The 21,427-nt window shown below is 39.8% G+C and overlaps 1 long non-coding RNA gene across 1 annotated transcript; it reads left to right on the top strand.

Annotated features, from left to right (window-relative positions):
- The first annotated feature begins 8,050 nt into the window (after nucleotides 1–8,050).
- On the top strand, nucleotides 8,051–13,467 carry LOC135464569 (uncharacterized). The gene is made up of 3 exons (XR_010443663.1): nucleotides 8,051–8,162; nucleotides 9,298–9,499; nucleotides 13,196–13,467. It is a non-coding gene; the product is annotated as an uncharacterized LOC135464569 (long non-coding RNA).
- Nucleotides 13,468–21,427: the final 7,960 nt, after the last annotated feature.

The raw sequence follows: 21,427 nt of genomic DNA, 5'->3' as shown, positions 1-21,427 counted from the left end.
TCACGGATCTCAGATCAGAAAAAAATTGTATTCTGATTAAAGTGGTTTCTGTTTGTATCGACTGAGTTGATTCCAGCTGTAAAAAATGTCTTGGTTGAAATCTGGCTACTAAGAACGAGATAACGTCATGTCAGACTAGGAAAATATTGTCACCCTTGTCACTATATATTCTTACGGATGATCTTTACTGTAAACACATCCATGCAAGGTCAGTGAGAAGAACGAATAAGAAGGGGGTGACCTTGATTTTTAGGGTCCTGTATTTGCAATAAAAATTGTCGATCCTTTGATTGGCCTGCTCCCACACTTAAAATCGACGATCTTTTGGTTGCATTGTCCTGTATATGATTGTACTGTCCTGTATATGCAATAAAAATGAATGACCCTATGATCAGACGGTCCTATGTAAACAATAAAACGGATGGTGTCCTGTATACCAGTAATTATTAGAACAGGTGACCCTCTGCTGGTAGCGTCCTGTATAAGTAAATTCTTAGAATAGTTGATCGTCTGCTTGTAGCATCCTGTACCAACAGCTGTTAGATTGTCTGATTCTCTGCTTGTAGAGTCCTGTACCAGTAATTATTAGAACAACTGATCCTCTGCTTATAGAGTCCTGTACCAGCAAATATTAGAGCAACTGATCCTCTGCTTATAGAGTCCTGTACCAGTAATTATTAGAACAACTAATCCTCTGCACATAGCGTTCTGTACCAGTAATTATTAGAACAACTGATCCTCTGCACATAGCGTCCTGTTCCAGTAATTATTAAAACAACTGATCCCCTGCTTGTAGCCTCCTGAACCGGTAATTATTAGAACAACTGATCCTCTGGTTGCAGTGTCCTGTTACCAGCAATTATTAGAACATTTGATTGCCGGCTTATAGCGTCTTGTTACCAGCAATTATTGGAATAGCTGACTCTCTCCTTGCAGTGTCCTGTTACCAGCAATTATTATAACAGTTGATTGCCTGCTTGTAGCGTCATGTACCAGTAATTATTAGAACAGCTGACTCTCTGCTTGTAGCGCTCTGTACCAGTAATTATTAGAACAGCTAACTCTCTGCTTGTAGTGTACTGTACAAGTAAACAAGAACAACTGATCCTCTGGCTGTATTACGCTTTGTACCAACAAATGTTAGAACAATTGATTCACTGTTTGCATACTGTCACAATCCAATAACTCATCAAACAACTGATCAATTGATCAATTGCAGTAGCCTGAACATCTTTATCACAATCAACCACGTGGTCCTCAGAACGTGAAGGTCTGCTTTAGGCCTGCGTCAAGAAGGTCCGGGATCCCAAGTGATTTACAATGTCGTCGCTGTGGACACGATGCCTATTAGTTGAGGTGGTTTCTCAGCTCCGGCATTCATCAGTTTTGCAGGCCTACATACAGCTCCAAACTATGCAAGAAATGTTAGTGTTCACTAAGAAATCATACCACATCCACGTAAACAATGGTGATTCACAGCACACGTTACTGGATAGAGGTTAAGCGTGTATAGGCATAAGCGCAGTGTATAGGCAACTGCTCGGTCGGAGAGCCTAGCTGTTATGGACTGTGATCAGAACAGCGTCCACGTGGTGGTGACCCGGATCACGTGGTCTAGTTGCGCTATCAGTTCACCGTCCCGCACTCATTGCCGATCGGAAACACCTCGGTATACATCGGTTGTCACCGGGTAACTTCCTGCTCTCGTGTACATCGACTTAACGCTGTAATGGCACAGTCCTATTTTTTTTTTTTTTTCAGAGTAAAATTTGATGGCGGTTTAGGATACAGTGCATTTTGCCGTAAGACATAAGGCTGTCTTCTTAAGATAAAGCCAATTGCGTAATAACGTACTCAGCAAGGTGCTTAGAAGTTGCTGGCTGGAATCTAAATATATGTCGACTTACATGGCAACCTGCTACAAGGATTTTTGTTTTTTTTTTTTAAATGTCGAATACATACTAAGGGTCTTTAGAACTGATCGATGAACGCCCCGGACAGGGGAGGGATATTCGGAAAAACGGTAAAATGCAGCTGTATTTTATCCGCAGCTATCGGGAAAATACGTTCTATACACCTTTGGCTGGAAATAGAATCGAAGGTTATTATTAATTCTAGCACGAAAATAGCCGAGGCCATCCGATTGACCGCAGCACGTGCCTCTTGTTCTCGTTTACAATGGAGCACGTGAAAACAGAGTTAAGAGGTGCAAACAGTTTATTTCCTAACAATGATACAATGTAACGAAAAAAAGTGCCAGTCATGCTACTTAGTTGTATGATCAGTAGGTAATTCACATGATGTTGTGACCAGCTTTTCGTCATACGTTTTTTTTTCTCAGTGCTGTAATACACACTTCATCAGTCGCAGGTTCGAATTATTTATATTTTCGCCAGTTGTTTATATTTCATTTAAGAAATAATGTTCGCGTCAGGGTAGCCTAACGGTAGTTTTACATGAAATCGATGTGGAAGAGTTTATAAGCCTGATACCTAGAAGTTGGTAGAAGCAAAATGTTTTCGTAATTATAACAAAAACGCCATTGCGGTATAGATTAACAGCAAAAAACGCCCCCACTTTCCCTGACACGTTGTTTTCGTCCACCCAAACGTTCTAAAGGGGCGTGACCTAATTCTAGACGAAACCATGATGTGTTTTACAGGGGGGTGTTAAAATGCGATGCTAAGTATTACGGACGTGCTTCACAACTAGAATGGAATAATGAAAAGAATACGTTTGTTTCTCGAAAACAATTCCGACTATAAAATATAGCACTATAAAGTAAAACATCTGCAGGGTTGCTTTCATATTGTCCTGCTTTCAGCTAAGACGCTGTTATCAGGGTGAGCTTCGGTAAGACACCCACGGTGTCAAACAGCGACAAACGCTGACAGTGAGCCGGGGAGGTCGCTCGTTGCTGGCAGCGAGGTTTCGGGCAGGTCAAAAGTTTTCCCAAACTCTGTCTGACAGAGTGATGTACCAAATTTGAAGATCTGGGTCAACGGCAATATATTGGCGGCAGTCAGACAATAGCGTTCGCAGAGAGAAAACATGATTAACGGACGGAACATTGTGGATAAAAAAAACAACAGTTTAACTTGGATAAACGTCAAACAAGGATTGGGAGTTGAAAAGGACGATCTGCGGCCAGTCTGCAGTCCAGAGGATGTGAAGTTGATGTGAACTCTACTGTTATTTATTGCTGCATTGTTGGACAGCCCTCCAAAACTTTGAGGCGTGACTGAAAACTGGAATTTTGCCATTTGGATTGTATTGCTATTGTTATGTGTAACATTACAGTCGACAGCGTCGGGCATTTGCACTGGGAGTGGCGTGACTGACATGGGAGTGTTTTCACTCAACGGCATTTTCACTTTCAGCATTTTCTGATAAAACACTTGAAGCATGCAGGATAATGCTGATTTCACGGCGTTTTGAAACGGACGGTTTGGTGACATAACTCCGTAGGTACCCTTACACTGGATTCATTGCGGTGGCCTGTCACAGACATAACGTCCATCACAGAAACCCCGGCATCAGCAAGAACTGTGGCTGTCGTAGCCCGGACGCAGTGATTCGTGTACAAGCGGCTAAGTTTTGTATCGTGGGAAATATCAGACTTCAGGGATCCGATCTTTTTTAGACCCATAAGTTGATTGCCATACCATGGTTTGTGGTCACCTGGGACGTTTAGGAGAGGCCGCTGAAAGAAAGACTCGGAGGAAGAATTATCAGGTCCGTATGTTAAAAAAAAAAAACTTTTCGTGAAACCATTATTATCTCTTTTGTGTAGCATTCAAACGTCCCTATGGGCTTTAAATTATCTGTAACCTGATACTTTTCTTCTTTAAAATAAACGTTCGCTCCGACAGAAAAAATAGCCATTTGTTTCTTTGTTTATATTTGTCATCTGCTTTATTCAGTGTAAACAACAACCTCTATCCACCCATAGAACTACAATAGACCTGTCCAGAGGTCAAACGCTTCTGTCTCGTGATGGGGGGTATCTAACGGCAACGATAATGTACACTTGGCATAGCGCCAAGCAGTGCGGTGTATGTAATAAATAATTCTCAGTGCTGTAATACACAGTTCATCAGTCGCGAGTTCGAATTATTTATATTTTCGCCAGTTGTTTATATTTCATTTTCCTATCATTATCCTTGTGTCGGTTTTACCCCGTTTATGCGTTTTTCCTAGAGAGTATATAGGGCGCAAACCGTTAACAGACGGAATTCAAACCTTTGGCTTTCTTGGCTTTTATAAACACAAAGTTACGTCAAAACATGGCTGGCCATTTGGAAGATGCCTTAGCGGCTTTGATGTTCCAGCGAGGATCAAACCCGAGTTGAGTTATATTTTCTTTTATATATTTGAATGGTGTTTTACACCGTATTCATTTATATAAGACTTAAACGTCGGTAATAACGGTACTACGCCACTTTCTGCTCAACATAAGGCAGACAAATGTAGACCAAGTACGGGTTGGCCCGGTGTCAGTATAAAGTGACTGGATGGTGCGTCGTGTCTGGTGTCTTCAGCATGGCGTTCCAGTGAATCAGTGAATTAGCACAATAAATATGTATAACCAATGTCAACACTGGAACTCGAAATATTTAATTTCTAGAATCAACACAACACTTTAACTATTCGGGTAGAAAAAGTGCGTTCTCGTGAGTACCCAGGAAATGAGAGTCCACAAAAGGATTGACAGGGATTACCAGCTGGGATTTGAACGTGCAATGTCTGGGTTTCCAGTCCACGCCTCTACCACTTGATCAAAGATTAGACACGATATTGTGTCATATTGAACATAATCTCCAGTTAATCTAATAGAATCCTTATGTGGAATTAATAGAGTATACCACTGGTATTATATTTAACAACACACTCAGGCAACATAAGTTCTGTTAAAACTGACAGATTAATTTTTCGAGTATGTATATCGCCCTGCTATATTAATTTAATTTAGCTAACATAAAAACAAATTCTTGTGTATGTACGGTTTCTGATAAACCAAGGTGAAGGCTACATCTATATAGCTGTCAATGTCTTATCACGAATATTGGCACACATGAAGTCCTCTTCTACTTTAGACCCTCTTCCCCTATATGTGGCAATATCCAGACTGAGTAGCGGAGAAATTGCATTTGCAGAAGCCTTCTTTCATGAATTTGATGAATACCATGAAATACGCCCACGGTGATGATAGCGCTCATGTGAGCCGGATAAAAAAACAAAACAAACAACAAAACAAATAAGATTAAAAAAAATGTGGCAGTAGTGAACTGTCACAACCATGGAATACAGTTTATTTATTTATCAATTTATTATTTTTTTGTTTATTTGATTTTTGCTTAATGCCATACTCACGAATTTTTCACATATACACGATGGCGGTCAAGCTTATGTGTGAGTGCATGGCCGGCATAAACCATCGACCTTTGGTAAGTTACTCACTGACTTTCCCACGCGTGTGCACATCTTATCATTGGAAGACAAGTGATCTTACGTACGAGCCTTTGTCGATCCTTTATTGTCACCAAGGTCCGTTTGCCGTGAGGGATGCGGAACCTAAAAAATGACTTGCCCAACGCGGGAATTGAAACCGAACATCGCGCATGTCCTATATAAATATGTATAAAGCTATTGAAAGGCAAGTGCTATTACCAGTCGCCCACCACCCAATCCACCACTAGTTTATGTTTCCTTTGTGAAGCGATGCGCACCAAAGCGTCAAAATATACATGTATATGTACAAATACATGTCTTAATACGCGTCTATATTTGTTTGTGTATTTATTTATTTGTTTATTAACTTGGTGGGGCCTCTGTGGCTCAGTTGGTTAGCGCACTAGCGCAGCATAATGACCCAGGAGTCTCTCACCAATGCGGTCGCTGTGAGTTCAAATCCACCTCATGCTGGCTTCCTCTCCGGCCGTATGTGGGAAGGTCGTGGGTTTACCCCGGGCTGTGCCCGGTTTCCACCCACCATAATGCTGACCACCGTCGTATAAGTGAAATATTCTTGAGTACGGCGTAAAACACCAATCAAATAAATAAATAAATATTAACTTGGTTTACCTTGGTGAAGAAAAGCATAAACATGATGCCAAAATCAGCTGAAAGAGCGTGAAAACTTTTTTCCATTTTTGCGATTTTTTTCTTCCAGGAGAAAAGGGTCTTTGAAAATACTTTTTATGGTGAGATTTATTATCACCTCTTAGTATATCGTTTTTTTATATAATAATGTACTAAATAAGAATATGATCCACATCTAATTTATTTGAAAGTAAATTTGTTGTTTATATCGCAACATACGTATTTAATCTAAATTATGATAAAATTTGTATGCTGCGTAAAACGCCAATCAAATAAATAAATAAATAAATAATATTTGTGAATATATTAAAAGTATAAATTCTTTTCATATTTTGTGTAAATATATATATTAAATATGTGTTACATCCTCATTTAAAACATTATTACTCAAAAACAATATATACTACGAAGTGCTCCAAATCACAGAAACTGACCACAGAAAAACTATTTTCTTTTTCTCTTTCAAAAAAAAAACAAAACAAAAAAAAAACAGTACTGAAAGACATATTTAACTAACTATTCGCGCTCTTTCATCTGAACTTCTATGTATTTTCCATGTTTTCTCCACCTTTAAAAATACAGCCTCGTGGTTCTATGTTAACCAGAACTACCATACCGAGTGGCGATTTTCTCCAGCAAACACGTCACAATCAAAATCTGGTCGCTGACATAGCTGTCAGTGGCTGAAATCTTTTGCTCCATCTGTCTGAAGTACAATTCCCGCCAAAAAACAGTAACGTTGCTTGTACAGCGTACTGGTTAATATTCACGACTATTGCTTAAGCCACTGTTACGACCCGAACTGTCTGTATTATAAAGAGATGGCTTGTTCGAAATACACGACAGTTTAGCCGCACAAAAAAGTAACCAAAACCAGCAGATTTTATTTTACAACAATTTATTAGCTTTAACATGAACAGATAATAAGACTTATACAAATACTAAAGTACTTAAGTTTAACAAGAAAGGATAGCAGTATCTATACAAATACTAAAGTACTTACGGTGTCCAGTCCAAACGGACGCATATATTCCACAATATGTACCACACAGGCATAAATGCTCAGAGGCAAATTTACAAGAGGGAAAATCCACAGTATAACTGAGTGTATGACGAAATATACACAAAATTCCACAGACAGGGTCCGTGTACTAATAAGCACTGTGTATATAAGAGCACAAATCAAACATACAAGTTCAGACTGAACAAGTGCTCGGTGGAGATAGGATATAACAAAGCCAGAGGCTATAAGGACACCAAAATTCAGCACAAAGGGCCTACTAAAGTAATACACAGCGAAGGCATCCAAAACGCTCAGTAACTCTCCCTTCTCTCCGTTCTCTCCTTAACTGCTTAACTGGAAATACCCTTGCATCTGGAAATACCAGCACCTATTTTTAGATCTGATGCCCACGCATCCTCTGTCCACGCCTTGCGAGTGGACGCGAGTGAAACACGCATGGTTTTACTGGAGTAGAAAATGTTCGAATTGGATTGATCTCGTCATTGACAGGCTAGTGTTTATTATGCTGCATTTTCGAGGCTTTAAGTTTCTGGCAGGAAGCAAGTTTTCAGCTTCCAACATCGTCCATTTCATGTGAAGAATGGCCGAAGCTTGGTACGTTAAATCAGGTGTCCGCTTCAAGTTCACTCGTGGCCATTCTCTGTCCACTCTTTCACTGGGCAATGAAAAACACATGGTTTTACTGGAGTAGAGAATGTTCGAATTGGTTTGGTCTCGTTGTTGACAGGTTAGTGTTTATTATGCTGCATTTCCGAGGCTTTAAGTTTCTGGCACTGACGCCAGGAGGAGGGTGGGGGGGGGGGGGGTGTGGGGGGGGGGGTTACTACGCAAGGGGATTCCCCATCCCAATCCCATAATGCTTCAGTAGCGGATGACATGGGCGATATGAGATGAAATCATCTTGATTGTTTCTCCTACCGGTACTAGAAACGTGTGCACTCTGTACTCCAGGTATTCTTCAGCTGTGGGACTATACGACATACATGTTGAGTTTGCCAGATGAATGTTTTGCAGATTTTTCCCAAATACTAATCAGGTGTGTCACTAGTTGTCACTCGTCCGTCACGAATGGAGGATGAAATTGTTCAAGACCACTCACCGACACAGCTCGGTTCAGCACAGCATTATTGCTATTATATGCTGACATTAGTGTTATATGTTGTAGTTCTTGTGCGTTGTACATGAACCGCATGCCGTGCGTCGTGTCCACTTTAGAAATTAGTTCATTGAATACATATTTATTAAAATTTAATGTGTCTAGTGTTTATGAAAAAGGATTTGAAAACAACTGAAACATGGTCAAAGTTTGTTGCTTTTACCCTTTAAGAATGGTGGGGTAAGATGTGGGGGGCCTCCGTGGCTCAGTTGGTTAGCGCGCTAGCACAGCGTGAAACCCAGGAGCCTCTCACCAATGCAGTCCCTTTGAGTTCAAGTCCACCTCATGCTGGCTTCATCTCCCGTTGATGTGGGTAGGTCTGACAGCGACCTGCAGATGGCTGTGAGTTCCCCCCTGTGCCTGGTTTCCATAACCACCAAAATGCTGTCACTGCTGAAGTATCATACTGAAGACACCAGACATGACACCCCACCCAGTCACATTATGCCAACCAGTCATGTTTCCTTGCTCTAGCCTTTCAGTACTGAGCGCCAAGCGGGGCACCAGCAAGTACCATTTTTAAAGTCTTTGGTACAACTCAATCCAGGGTTTCCTGACCTCAAGGTGGACTCTCTACCCATTAGGCCATCAAAGTGTTTCACTTAGTCTCTTGTATATTAAAATATATGAAGGTGCCTAATTGTAATTTATTTATTTATTTATTTATTTATTTGATTGGTGTTTTACGCCATACTCAAAAAAGTCGAAAATTATATTATGTGTGGAAAATTGGGACTGCTCAAACAGTTTTTCTTATTGAAGAGATTTTTACATAATCAGAAAGCTTTGAAAACAAAAAATTCATAAAAACCTACAAATCAGAGAAAATGAAATGGTGACTTTCAGTTTAAAATTTATTTCATTTTTAGATCTTTTGTATCCACTTACACCGTAGAAAAAAAAATTCGGGTCGCATTATTGTCATTTGAAGATCAAATTTGAAACATGTCAGGTGAAGTCCTCTTCGAAGGTGATGTGTCATGAACTGATGACTTGTTCTGATCTGTTTGTATAGAGATACAGTATGTACACCATTAGAATCATCGTCTTCATCTTCTGCTGTGTGGAGATTGTGGGATGCTCATTCAAGAAATGTGCCTATGACAAAAGAGACTTGGAGAAATGCAGCGATGAATCAAAGTACCATTGTAAAAATAAAGATGGTGGTAATGCTCATGCTGAGGAGAAGTGCTTAGTCCCTGCTTGGTGCGAGAAAGGTAATTTCTTTTGTCACATTGACTTAATTATTTGATATGTGTTTTATGCCATACTCAAGCATTTTTAGCTTTTCTGTACAGAGTACATTGAAGGAGAGGTGAGAGGGGAACCTGGTGCTGTCAGTGTCAGGTTTGGTCAAAGTTTTTGACCAGTCGTAGGGTTTGTAGAGGTCACTTATTGTCACACAGATAACAAAATGGCATATCAAAGACCAAGGAAGCCGTTTACCTCATAGCTCAACTTTTCGTGATTTTACGTTTAAAGATTTCGTCTGCCGTAAATTTATGCCAACGGTGTCTTTTACCACCCCAGTGATTTACAACTCCATGACATATAAAGTTACTGCTCTGCAATCCTTATGCATAAGATAAACAATCATAGTTATGACAGTACAATAATTTTGGCCATTCTTGTTGATTTAATGTCTATATACTATATAATTAAAGAACAATATCTGTGTATGACAGTGTACTTTATTTCGGTTTAGAGGTAATATTTGAGTGTATCACATGACTAGAACATAATGCAGTTTACAAACTGCTCTTTCAGGCAATCTACCGGTATTCTCTTAATGCCTTGCTCATTTATACGAAAGTGGCCAGCGTTATGGTGGGAGAAAATTGGGCAGGGCCCAGGAGAACCCATGACCATAGGCTGGTTGCTGTCAGAATCTCCAACACATGACTATAGAGAGATTGTCACATTGACATCCATACATTAAAGAATGCGTGAAGTACATGGTTTTTATACCCCCCCTGCCAGTAGGCGGAATTACGCTATAGCGATTTTGTCCGTCTATCTGTTCATCTTCGTGTCCAAGCTATTATTATTATTATTATATAATTATTATATTATGTAACAAGCATTTGTGAGCTTAACTAGATGCCCTGGATATGTGGAGGTCAGGATGGCATCATAATTACTAAAACGGCTTGAATGTGACAGTGTGAACAGACAAATGCCTGAACTGGCTTAAATGTGACCGTGTGAACGGACAAATGCCTGAACTGGCTTAAATGTGACCGTGTGAACGGACAAATGCCTGAACTGGCTTAAATGTGACCATGTGAACGGACAAATGCCTGAACTGGCTTAAATGTGACCGTGTGAACGGACAAATGCCTGAACTGGCTTAAATGCGACGGTGTGAACGGACAAATGCCTGAACTGGTTAGAAACCAGCTTGGCCACATGGTCGTGTGAACGCATATATTTTTACAAATGGCTTTGATTTAAATTGGTTCAGATTAGATTCGGATTAAATTTTGGTCTTGTAAAAGTTACAAAACCAATCTTCCTTGAGTCCCTTATGCATACACACATTCACACAAAAAGATATGTGCATGTATATACAGTATATAAAAATTTGAAGATCATCTCTGACTAACTGTATATATACAATGTAGTGCATTCCATTTTTTTTTAAAACGTTGACATTCTGTGATTTTTTAACATGTAAGTGGAATCAATTCCACAGTGTCACCCTAAAATATCTAAGAGAATGTTTTAGGGCATCTGTTCTAGGTTTAGGAATGATGAAGTTCATGGATGTTGTTGTTGTTTATCTGGTTTATGGGATGTGTGAGGTGTAGTATTAAACATAATAAACATAAGGAATATTCCTTCTAATGGCTGCCCTAAAGATGGTCGTGGGTTCCCCCAGGCTCAGCGCAGTTTCCTCCCACCATAAAGCTTCGCTTTGGGAGAGGTAGATCCAGGGTCAATCCTGGGTCAGGTTACACCTAAGATCTTGAAAAAGAGGAAGTTGTAACTTCCTCGCTTGGCGTTCAGCATGAAGGGGATAGTACAAAGACTGGTTGACCCGTATCAGTATAATGGCTTGGGGAGGGGCGGCTTGCTTGCCTTCGGTAAGTCGTCTCAGTGAAGTAGCACTAGATAAAAGAGCAGTGGAAATCTGTCCTGCAACTAGCAGGCACATTACACGCACTCTAGGGATCTTCATCGTCATATGACTGAAAAATTGTTAAGTGCGACATTAAACCCCAAGCACTCACTCCCACCATAATGCTGGCCGTGGTTGTATCAGTGGAATATTCTAAAGTATGGCGTAAAACACCAATCAAATAAATAAATAAATAAATAAATTCAAATGGCTACGAGAATGCTATTAAATATTTGTACCGGAGTTATGCGCCTTTAAAATATGGTGATTTGGTTAAGCCTGAATAGACCATATCTCTGATGAACTTTTTAGAAATGATTGAAGTTATCTCCATTTTGTCAAATTAATGATATTCTGTTTCATTTTATGTCCTGAAAATGCAAACTTCATGTCAGCAAGGTTGATACTTGCTATAGGTTTCGTAATCACCCTTGCTTTACTATACATATGAAAGCCTTCAGAAACATATCCTCTCTACAGTCAATGGTATTGCGGCCCGCATACTTCCACCGGGGCATTTTCAGCCAATCATTGTTCATCCCCTATAAGCTTGTATTTCCTTGTTTTGAAGCAATGCATGTACAGTGTATGCTCAGGTCAGATTTATTCCTGTACACAATATTATACAAGAGCAGTAAGTAGTGCTATGAACGGTGATCGATATGCTTTTATGAAAATGAATAGGCAACGGAATGTCCCAGATTTGACCCAGTGTCTCCCGAAATATTCTTGAGTATGACGTAAAACGCCAATCAAATAAATAAAACAGTATTTATTTATTTGATTGGTGTTTTACGCCGTACTCAAGAATATTTCACTTATACGACGGCGGCCAGCATTATGGTGGGTGGAAACCAGGCACAGCCCCGGGGGAAACCCACGGCCATCCGCAGGTTGCTGGCAGACCTTCCCACGTACGGCCGGAGAGGAAGCCAGCATTAGCTGGACTTGAACCCACAGTGACCGCATTGGTGAGAGACTCCGGGTCATTACGCTGCGCTAGCGCGCTAACCAACTGAGCCACAGAGGCCCCGAAATAAAACAGTAATGTGTAACAAAGAAATATTTCATATATACACTCAGTTTTAACAGTCTTTGACATAAAATAAATGTTGAAGTTTTTCATCTCTGGTCTTTATTTGTTGTTTGGAGATTTACACCATGGTCAAGAACATTTCACTTATATGACTGCTTCCAGCATTATTACGCTCTAGCATATTTTATACTGAGCTATTAATGTCTGGTTGATTAGTGCTGCGTAATGACCCAGGAGCTTTTCACCAAGTCGAGCTCATGCTGGCTTCCTCTCCAGGCCATATTTGGGAAGGTCTGCCAGCAACCTGCGGATGGTTGTGGGTTAATAATGGCCCTCATTGTATAAGTGAAATATTTTTGAGTACGGCGTAAACCATCAATCAGATAAATAAATAAATAAATAAATAAATTAATGTCTGTTACAGCACATGTCAGGATTTGAACCTTGTAAGGGGACCTCTGTGGCCGAGGTGCTTAGCGCGCCGGAGCGGTGCAGTCACCCAGGAGCAATGCGGTCTCTGTAACTTCAGTTTGAGGTCATGCTGGCTTCCTCTCAGATGGTACATGGGAAGGTCTGCCACCAACCTGGGGATGGTCGTGTGTTTCCATCAAGCTCTGCCTGTTTTTCTCCACCATAATGCTGGCCGCAGTTGTATAGGGGAATAATGGCGAGTTAAGAGTTAAACCCCAATCAAATAAATAAATGAACCTTGTAATATCGTTTTAATTTTTAATTGTCGTTATTTGTTATTCTTAGGCTATGGCTTTGACATGCTTGAAGATGGTGTCGGGAACGCGAAGTGTAGCCCTTGCAAAGAAGGTTATAACAATGTGTATCCATGTTGGACAAACAAGTCTTTCTGCAAGTGTACCCCAATACGTACATCCGAGAGGAGCGATCTGATTGAGGTACATCCTGGAAACAGCACTCACAACGCTTTATATAAGTGTGATATGCGGAAGGGCTATTATATGCCTAACAACCCAAATTACACGTGTTACCCTGACGACTGCAGGAGCTGTAAGCATAAGGACTGTCCAGGGAAGAAGGTGACTAAGACAGGTAAGGTGCTTATAGCACTCCTTGTTCACCTGACGTACCTTATCCATTCACCATTCGTAATCTGTTCTTAGCTGTGAGAGCCAACCCATAACAGCAACACAACAGGTGCCAAACCCAGATCTGTTATTCTGGGCAGTCTATTTTGTTCAACCTCTGTCAACTCCAAGTTCTTCCCTTAAACTGAGACAAAAAAAAATTCAGGAAAATGTTTGCATCAGTATTCTTGCTGGCCATGGCAAGGATGGAGTGCTAGTGTGTTGACAGTCACCATGCCACGACTGATGTGAAAATGTAACTTGGATACAGTCCCTATAACATTAATCTCTCGAGAGGCCCAAATTGTGGAGTTGGTCAGGTACGTGCATGTACTTGTCAAAAGATGGTCATTTATTCTGTGCCTTCCAGTTTTTCTCTATCCGTAAGCATGTACCAGCTACTTTTGACATTTCATGTTGTGTTCGTCTTAAGCTGCGCCCTGTGTATCTCTCTGGCATTGAGCATTCAAGCCAATGAAATCGCGTCTGTCTGCCATTCAGCATTCTAGCCAATGAAATCGCATCTGTCTGCCATTCAGCATTCTAGCCAATGAAATCACATCTCTCTGCCATTCAGCATTCTAGCCAATGAAATCGCATCTCTATGGCATTCAGCATTCTAACCAATGAAATCACCTGTGAACTTTTCATTTAGGTAAGGCCTAGTTCACAGCCGAGAAGCTATCCATTGTAAAATATGTATATGGGAACAGAGCCTTCATCCGACTTGCTTGGCGGAACGAAAATACAAGAAAACACTTCTGTGTCATCTGCAAAAGTCAAGTGAATTACATCCTCCAACAGCTTTTGGTCTTCTGGACGATTTTTATCCAATTCCTTGGCGTATAGGAGTGGTAATCCCGTGATATCTCGCTTTTGTGCCTAACTCACAAATGTCAAACAGTCGTCATTGAAGACGTGCAGCCATTGCTTTTGCGCGTGGCGCATGTGCACATGTAGTTGGCATTTTGGTGGTGACAAAAAAAAAATGCCTGTCACAGCGTCAATTTTTTGTTATTTTAAAAGCATTTGGCATTTCTACTTCACTCAACGATTAACTTTCAAAACAACATCATTGTCCATCTTCCATGCTGAGCCACTGTATAGATTGGAATACTTAAATAACGTTGTGAAATATTTTTACATGATGTCAGATTCTCAGTAGAGGTACCAATTTAGGTCAGTTGGTTAGAGTTATGTTTCACACACTTTTGAAGAGAATGCATATGTATAAAGTATTATTAGAAACAAAATTTGAGACAAAGTTTTTGTGTTTTCTGACATCACTTTTTGCCGGATCACCTTAACCCAAGTGACCTTGGGGGTTCAAATTTTGCTAGTGGTGGCAGTGATGTAAAGCCAACAGGCAGTGGCGCATACAGCATAAGTACTATGCGCCACAAGGACACTGCTTGCATAACTGATATTAAGCAACCATTTTCCTCAAGCATAAAATTTCCCTCAAGCTTGCTATTTCCCTCAAAGTCCATAGATACAGGTCGCATTTCTTTCTCGTCCATCAAGAGAGTTAAGTGGTAAATGTGCAACTTGCCATTTAATATGTAGGTCAAAATGTGAGTTAATTTTTCGGACAGGAAATATTGAAGATTGACCTGCTTTTTCTTCCGACAATAAGTGATCGTCAGATTTACATGAAGCTTGCAGTAGGCTGCCGTAATTCTTCAACCTTTTCAAGTACCTCTGAAACTAATTTTTTGAAACATCCTGAGAGAATTATGGGTTATAGAGAAATAGTTTGCACAGTTTTATGAAGCTACTTGCTTTTTACAAGTAAGTGACACAAATCAGTAATTTTAGCGTCATTTCCAAAATAATTGTATGAATAAATTCCACTTAAAAATGCACTTTAGTGGTTGAAAAGGCTGAAGATTTATATAATATGTGCTCTCCATCGATATTAGTATGATATGTGACTTGGGGAAGATTTCGCCGGTGGAGTTTAACTCACCATTGAAGCACAGTAGTTCTTATACCACGTGAACTTTGCTTTCCCCCACCCATAAAACTGTCCACCATCACATACCAAAGTGAAAAATTCTTAAGTATGACTTTTAACTTAAAAGCAAGTAATTAATAAGTGAAAACATTTAATACAGGTTATAAGCCAAGTACAAGCCAGCTTTCTTTTGTTCTGTGTGATTTTAGGTGACTGTATCTTACCATCAGCCCAGACGATCTCTCCTACTTTCTCATCCATGTCGTCAGACAGGTAAGGGAGATAACTGTGTATGTCCTGTTTTGTTGAACTGAAGGATGCACTAAGTTGTTAGAATAGGCCCAGGATCACGGAGCTATTTTAAATAAAAATTTACAATCAGCTTAAAATTGTTATTTCTTGTGTAACAAGGTGAAAAAATTTGCTTGACAACATAAATTGTGGGTAAGTTATTGCCAAACTGAAAACCAACTGAGCTATGGAGGCCCCCCGTGGCTCATAAAAGAATAACACTATTCAACCCTTAAAAAAAAAAAAGGGAAGAACCCTGGAATGATGTCATAAGCATGCGATATACCTCAGCTACGGATGATTTCAAGTGTTTACACCAGGCAAAATTGAAAAAATATTTTTGTTACAGTTTAGGAAGGCTATTTGTACAATCTCGATACTTATCACTCAACAACGCTTTCAAGATGTACAGATCTTGACACTTGACTAGATCTTTAAGTCTCATCTTGAAGATTTTAAAAATAGAGATATCTGTGGTATGGCTTTGACACCTGTTGGCCTGCATACATGCGTATGGCTAGTGCTAGTGTATGTAGATAGACAGTGGCTGGTCAAAAAAGATTTAAATTATTACTGGTATCTAAAACACTGTTTCAGCAAACCTCAAACAAAATGTAGTTTTTGAACGGTACATAGAATGTACTGTTTTAGTTGTTTTTTTGATATTAACCCTTGAACTTCCTTGCTTGGAGATGATGGGATAGCAGGTATTGGTGAGTCAGGCATCGGTGTACCATGACTGCAAGTAGTCTCAGCGTACTATGATTGGGTGGGGTGTGTCACTTCACAGCAACTCAGTAGGGTGTCATGTTTGGTGTTGGTATACTATGTCTGTGTAGGTGTCATGTTTAGTGTGAGAATGTTGTGAATGGGTGAGGTGTCATATTTGGTGTCAGTGTAATGTGTGTAGATGGAACATCATGTCTGGAGACGTTTTATTCTAGGAGTGGGTGGAGTGACTTGTCTGGTTTCCACATATTCTGACAAAATTTATTGAAGTTAAATTATCAGCTAATCCATGGCTGAAGTGGTTAGCATGCCACTGCAGTTCAATGACCCAGGAACCTCTCACCAATACGGTTGTTGTGAGTTCCTCCAGCTCATGCTGGCCTCCTCTAGATAGGAAGGTTTATCAGCAACTTGTGGTTGGTCATGTGTTTCCCCAGGGCTCTGCCCGGTTTCCTCATGGTTTCCTCCCACCATACTTCTGCCCACCGTCGTATAAGTGAAATATTCTTGAGTATGGCATAAAACACCAATCAAATAAATAAATAAATAAATAAATATCGGCTGATCCAGTGAGCTTTATTGGCGAAGTTATTTAAATATCAGATATTAAAATTAATGTTTTCTTTTGACAGTGATCAGAGATACATTCATGTGCATTGGCATAATAATTGAAGTTGTTCTCTGCTGATCTTTTCAGTTTTCCCAACACAACCACGACAAACGGAACTTTGCTCAACACAACTTCAGGTAATCCATTCTTTCTCATCTAAGCTCTACAGAGTCAGGAGTTCAAGCTTCTCTCGTAGAAAAATGTCGGCCATTTAGACATGTTCAGACACGTCAAGAACTGGAAATTATTTTGGTCTAGTGGTTGGAAGCACTTGTCTTGTCACCAATCTTGTCACCAATCAAATAAAAAATTAAGCCTATTGTACCCGTTCGACAGAGTCTCTCTTCTTGTTTGAGAAGCTCAGCAGGGAAATACATAATATTATGCTTTATTTGCATAGTATTTTCCTTACAGCTAATTTATAATCAGTCGGAAGTTCCCAAAATTGGCATTTGATATAAATAAGGACGTCAAATGAAACATGGTCATTTACAAAATGTTTGGTCATTTTATACATAATTACTGTAACTTTTTCTGTTTTTATTTGTTTTGTGTTTTTTTTTTTCATTCTACAGTTTCTGCGTCTGGAAATAAGAACTTAAACTTACTTTGGATTTTGTTGCCTATTCTTCTGTATATTCCTCTGGTTATTCTTCTAGGTACCGGTAAGTCGTTTGTGTTTCATTTTGTCTCACAGGGAATGGATGTGGCTGCATATTTATAACAGCCATACCTAATGAGATGTGCAGGTATCTAATGGACTTCTAGTTTGCCAAGAGTTTGATGGATTCTTTCACGTTTCTTTGACTTTTCCTCTTGGCCTTGCTGGTTTCCCCCAGGCTTTGTTGGTTTCCTTTGAGTTTTACTGATCTGTCAAAAGTTTTGGTGAACTCAAGTTAATAGTGCTTTCCTCTAGGCCTAACTGGTTTCTTCCATTGGGAAACATGTATATCATGCAAGACACATGCTCTTGGATAGGTGATGAATGACCAATTAGGGTAAAAAAAAAGTTACATCTTTAGAGATAAATAATGGTCATAAAATATTTTAAGTTGGTGTTGAAACTGACCTATATCCTGTAATGTATCAACCTACCTTCCAAACAAACCTCAGAACACAATCAGGTAGAATGTGTAACTTTGTTAGGGGTAAATTTTGCAGTCATTTTTAGGTGTGTATTGTTGCTTGTTAAATTTGTTTATATGGTCGGAATATTTTTTGATCAGTTTCAACTGAGACGAACATTTGTCCTATATGTCCTATACATCATTGCACAGGAAATTTTAAAAATGGTGCTCCTCTCTGGACGTACTTGGGAAGTTTTGCCAGCAACCTGCGGATGGGTTTCACCCAGGCTCTGATCGGTTTTCTCCCACCATAATGCTGGCCTCCGTCGTAGAAGAGAGTTCTTGAGTACGGCGTAAAACACCAGTCAAATAAATGACAGTTGTGAAATGTAATATGTTTACGATGTCTTAAGTACATATGTGACTTTTATTCTCTGTTTTTAGTTGCCATAATAGCATGGTGCATATGGAAGAAATGTAAAAAAAAAAAAGGTAGGTATAAATGATTTGCTGTTAAAACCATCTGCTTCATACATGTAGTGATGCGTTAAGGTCATATCACTGTTCCCTTACACAAGCAGAGTTTCACAAGCTTTTTTCATTTATTTATTCTTTTTTTTCAAATTCACATTTTGTTACCTATGTCATTCCCCGAGTGTCAGTGTTATGCAGCATCCAGTAACAGCTGACGCCATATTAAGGTAAATGCTAAGGGTGCATGGTATCTTAAGAGTGGAGTATTCCATGTATTGAGCCAGGACTTGCATACATGTATTGAGCCCAGGTCTTGCATACATGTATTGAGCCCAGGTCTTGCATACATGTATTGAGCCCAGGTCGTGCATACATGTATTGAGCCCAGGTCTTGCATACATGTATTGAGCCCAGGTCTTGCATACATGTATTTAGCCCAGGTATTCCATACATGTATTTAGCCCAGGTATTCCATACATGTATTGAGCCCAGGTATTCCATACATGTATTGAGCCCAGGTATTCCATACATGTATTGAGCCCAGGTCTTGCATACATGTATTGAGCCCAGGTATTCCATACATGTATTGAGCCCAGGTATTCCATACATGTATTGAGCCCAGGTCTTGCATACATGTAAAGGTCATTAATACAATAAGCGACACACATTTCTATAGTCTTGTTTATAATTAGGCTTGGCCGCACCACTTGTGTCCTTGCACGGAACTATTAGTTTAAACTAATTCAAGTGAACTATTCAAGTTTAAAATTGTTTCAGGTGTTGGTTAGAACCATGTTCAGGGCTCGAATTAGAAAATCTCCTGTGGCCTACAACTTTTTTCTGTCATAAATTTTTAACAGGCCAAATTGCAGATGATCTGCAATTTTTTAAACATGGCCTGTCAGTTTAGTAGCTCAATTAAATTGAACATGGAGCTCTATTTTTAACAATTTCTGACAATTTACTTGCTTCAGCATTTCAAATTCAGAATTCCAAAAAAGCGCACTTAGCGAAATGAAATGGCCCTTTAAATTCACTCTAAAGCAGAAGAGAATATGACCTGTATTATCATTCCTGCGAGTATAAATCCATTCTTGAGTCGAAATGTTGTTGCTGTCGACAGAAATATATCCTTCTGACTTGTCATAATGATTTTTTGCAGTCAACATTAGTTTCACTTTTAGCTCGGCAAAGACGGAAGTGCATGCAGCAGTACGAGCACACATGCGCACGCGTGCACAGAAGCAAAGGGAGATAATTTGTTGTTCAGTAGCTTTCAGCTAAGAGCTTTCTCGTGTAACATCTCTCTGTGGTTTGCAGTGAATAATCAATTTGTTGTGTCTTTATCACACCACCATAAATTAGAAAACAGACTTATAGGTGTCAATACATTGATTTATTTATTTATTTATTTGATTGGTGTTTTACGCCGTACTCAAGAATATTTCACTTATATGACGGCACCAGCATTATAGTGGATGGAAACCGGGCAGAGCCTCGGAGAAACCCACGACCATCCGCAGGTTGCTGGAAGACCTTCCCATGTAGAACCGGAGAGGAAGCCAGACTTGAACTCACAGTGACTACATTGGTTCCATACATTGACATCTCATACTTGGGCTGTGATTTTATTTCGTGGGGTTTTTTTTTGGCAGGCCTGTTTTAAATTGACCCGTTACACCTAATTTTCGGCCGGCTTTTTGGAATTCTCAGGCCGTTTACTTCAGATGAAGGAGAATGCCTGTGTATATACAAACTGTTATTAGAAGTCAAGGTTGAGAGGGTTTTCTGACATCACTCCCTGTCTCATCACCGTGACACCACATTATTTCCACCCTAAGGTGGCAATTGATTGTTACAAAAGTTCTGTTTATAACAGCAAGAGTGGTCAGAGCCTGATCAAGACTGCTTTTCAATCCATCAATTCTCGTTGATAAATCTTTTATAATAAAGATTTTTATGATAAATCTTTTAATGCGTCCAAAATAATTCACTTGATTTTATTGTGTGAGGTTCCTCCGTGGGTCAGTTGGTTAGTGCGCTAGCGCAGCGTTAATGACCCAGGAGTCTCTCACCAACACGGTTGCTGTGAGTTCAAGTCCAGCTCATGCTAGCTTCTTCTCCAGCCATACGACGTGGGAAGGTCTGACAGCAGCCTGCAGATGGTCATGAGTTTCCCCCGGGCTCTGCCCGGTTTCCTCCCACCATAATGCTGGCTGCCGTCGTATAAGTAAAATATTTTAGAGTTCAGCGTAAAACACCAATCAAATAAATAAATAAATTCTTGAGTCCAGTGTAAAACTTCAATCAAATAAATATTTATTTATTTATTTATTTGATTGGTGTTTTACGCTGTACTCAAGAATATTTCAGTTATATGAAGGCAGCCAGCATCATGGTGGGTGGAAGCCTCTCACCAATGCGGTCGCTTTTGAGTTCAAGTCCAGCTCTAGCTGGCTTCCTTTCCGGCAATAGGTGTGAAGGTCTACAGATACCTGCGGATGGTCGTGGGTTTCCCTTGGGCTCTGCCGGTTTCCACCCACCATAATGCTGGGTGCCACTGTATAAGGGAAATATTCTTGAGTACAGCGTAAAACACCAATCAAATAAATATCTATTTATCTTTTTATTTAAAAATAAATTCTCCTTCAGAAAGAATGTACATGTATTCTTGCTTTGGGAGTTACAGGTGAACAAGGTGTGCGTCAACAGAATGGCAGTTGTCATAGCACTGATAGACAAGCCTCTCACCAGAGCGTTACT

The sequence above is a fragment of the Liolophura sinensis genome, chromosome 4 (genome assembly GCF_032854445.1).
Source record: "Liolophura sinensis isolate JHLJ2023 chromosome 4, CUHK_Ljap_v2, whole genome shotgun sequence".
NCBI classification, from domain to species: Eukaryota; Metazoa; Mollusca; class Polyplacophora; order Chitonida; family Chitonidae; genus Liolophura; species Liolophura sinensis.
Note: the sequence above shows the minus strand (reverse complement) of the source record. Positions and strands in the feature narration are given on the sequence as shown.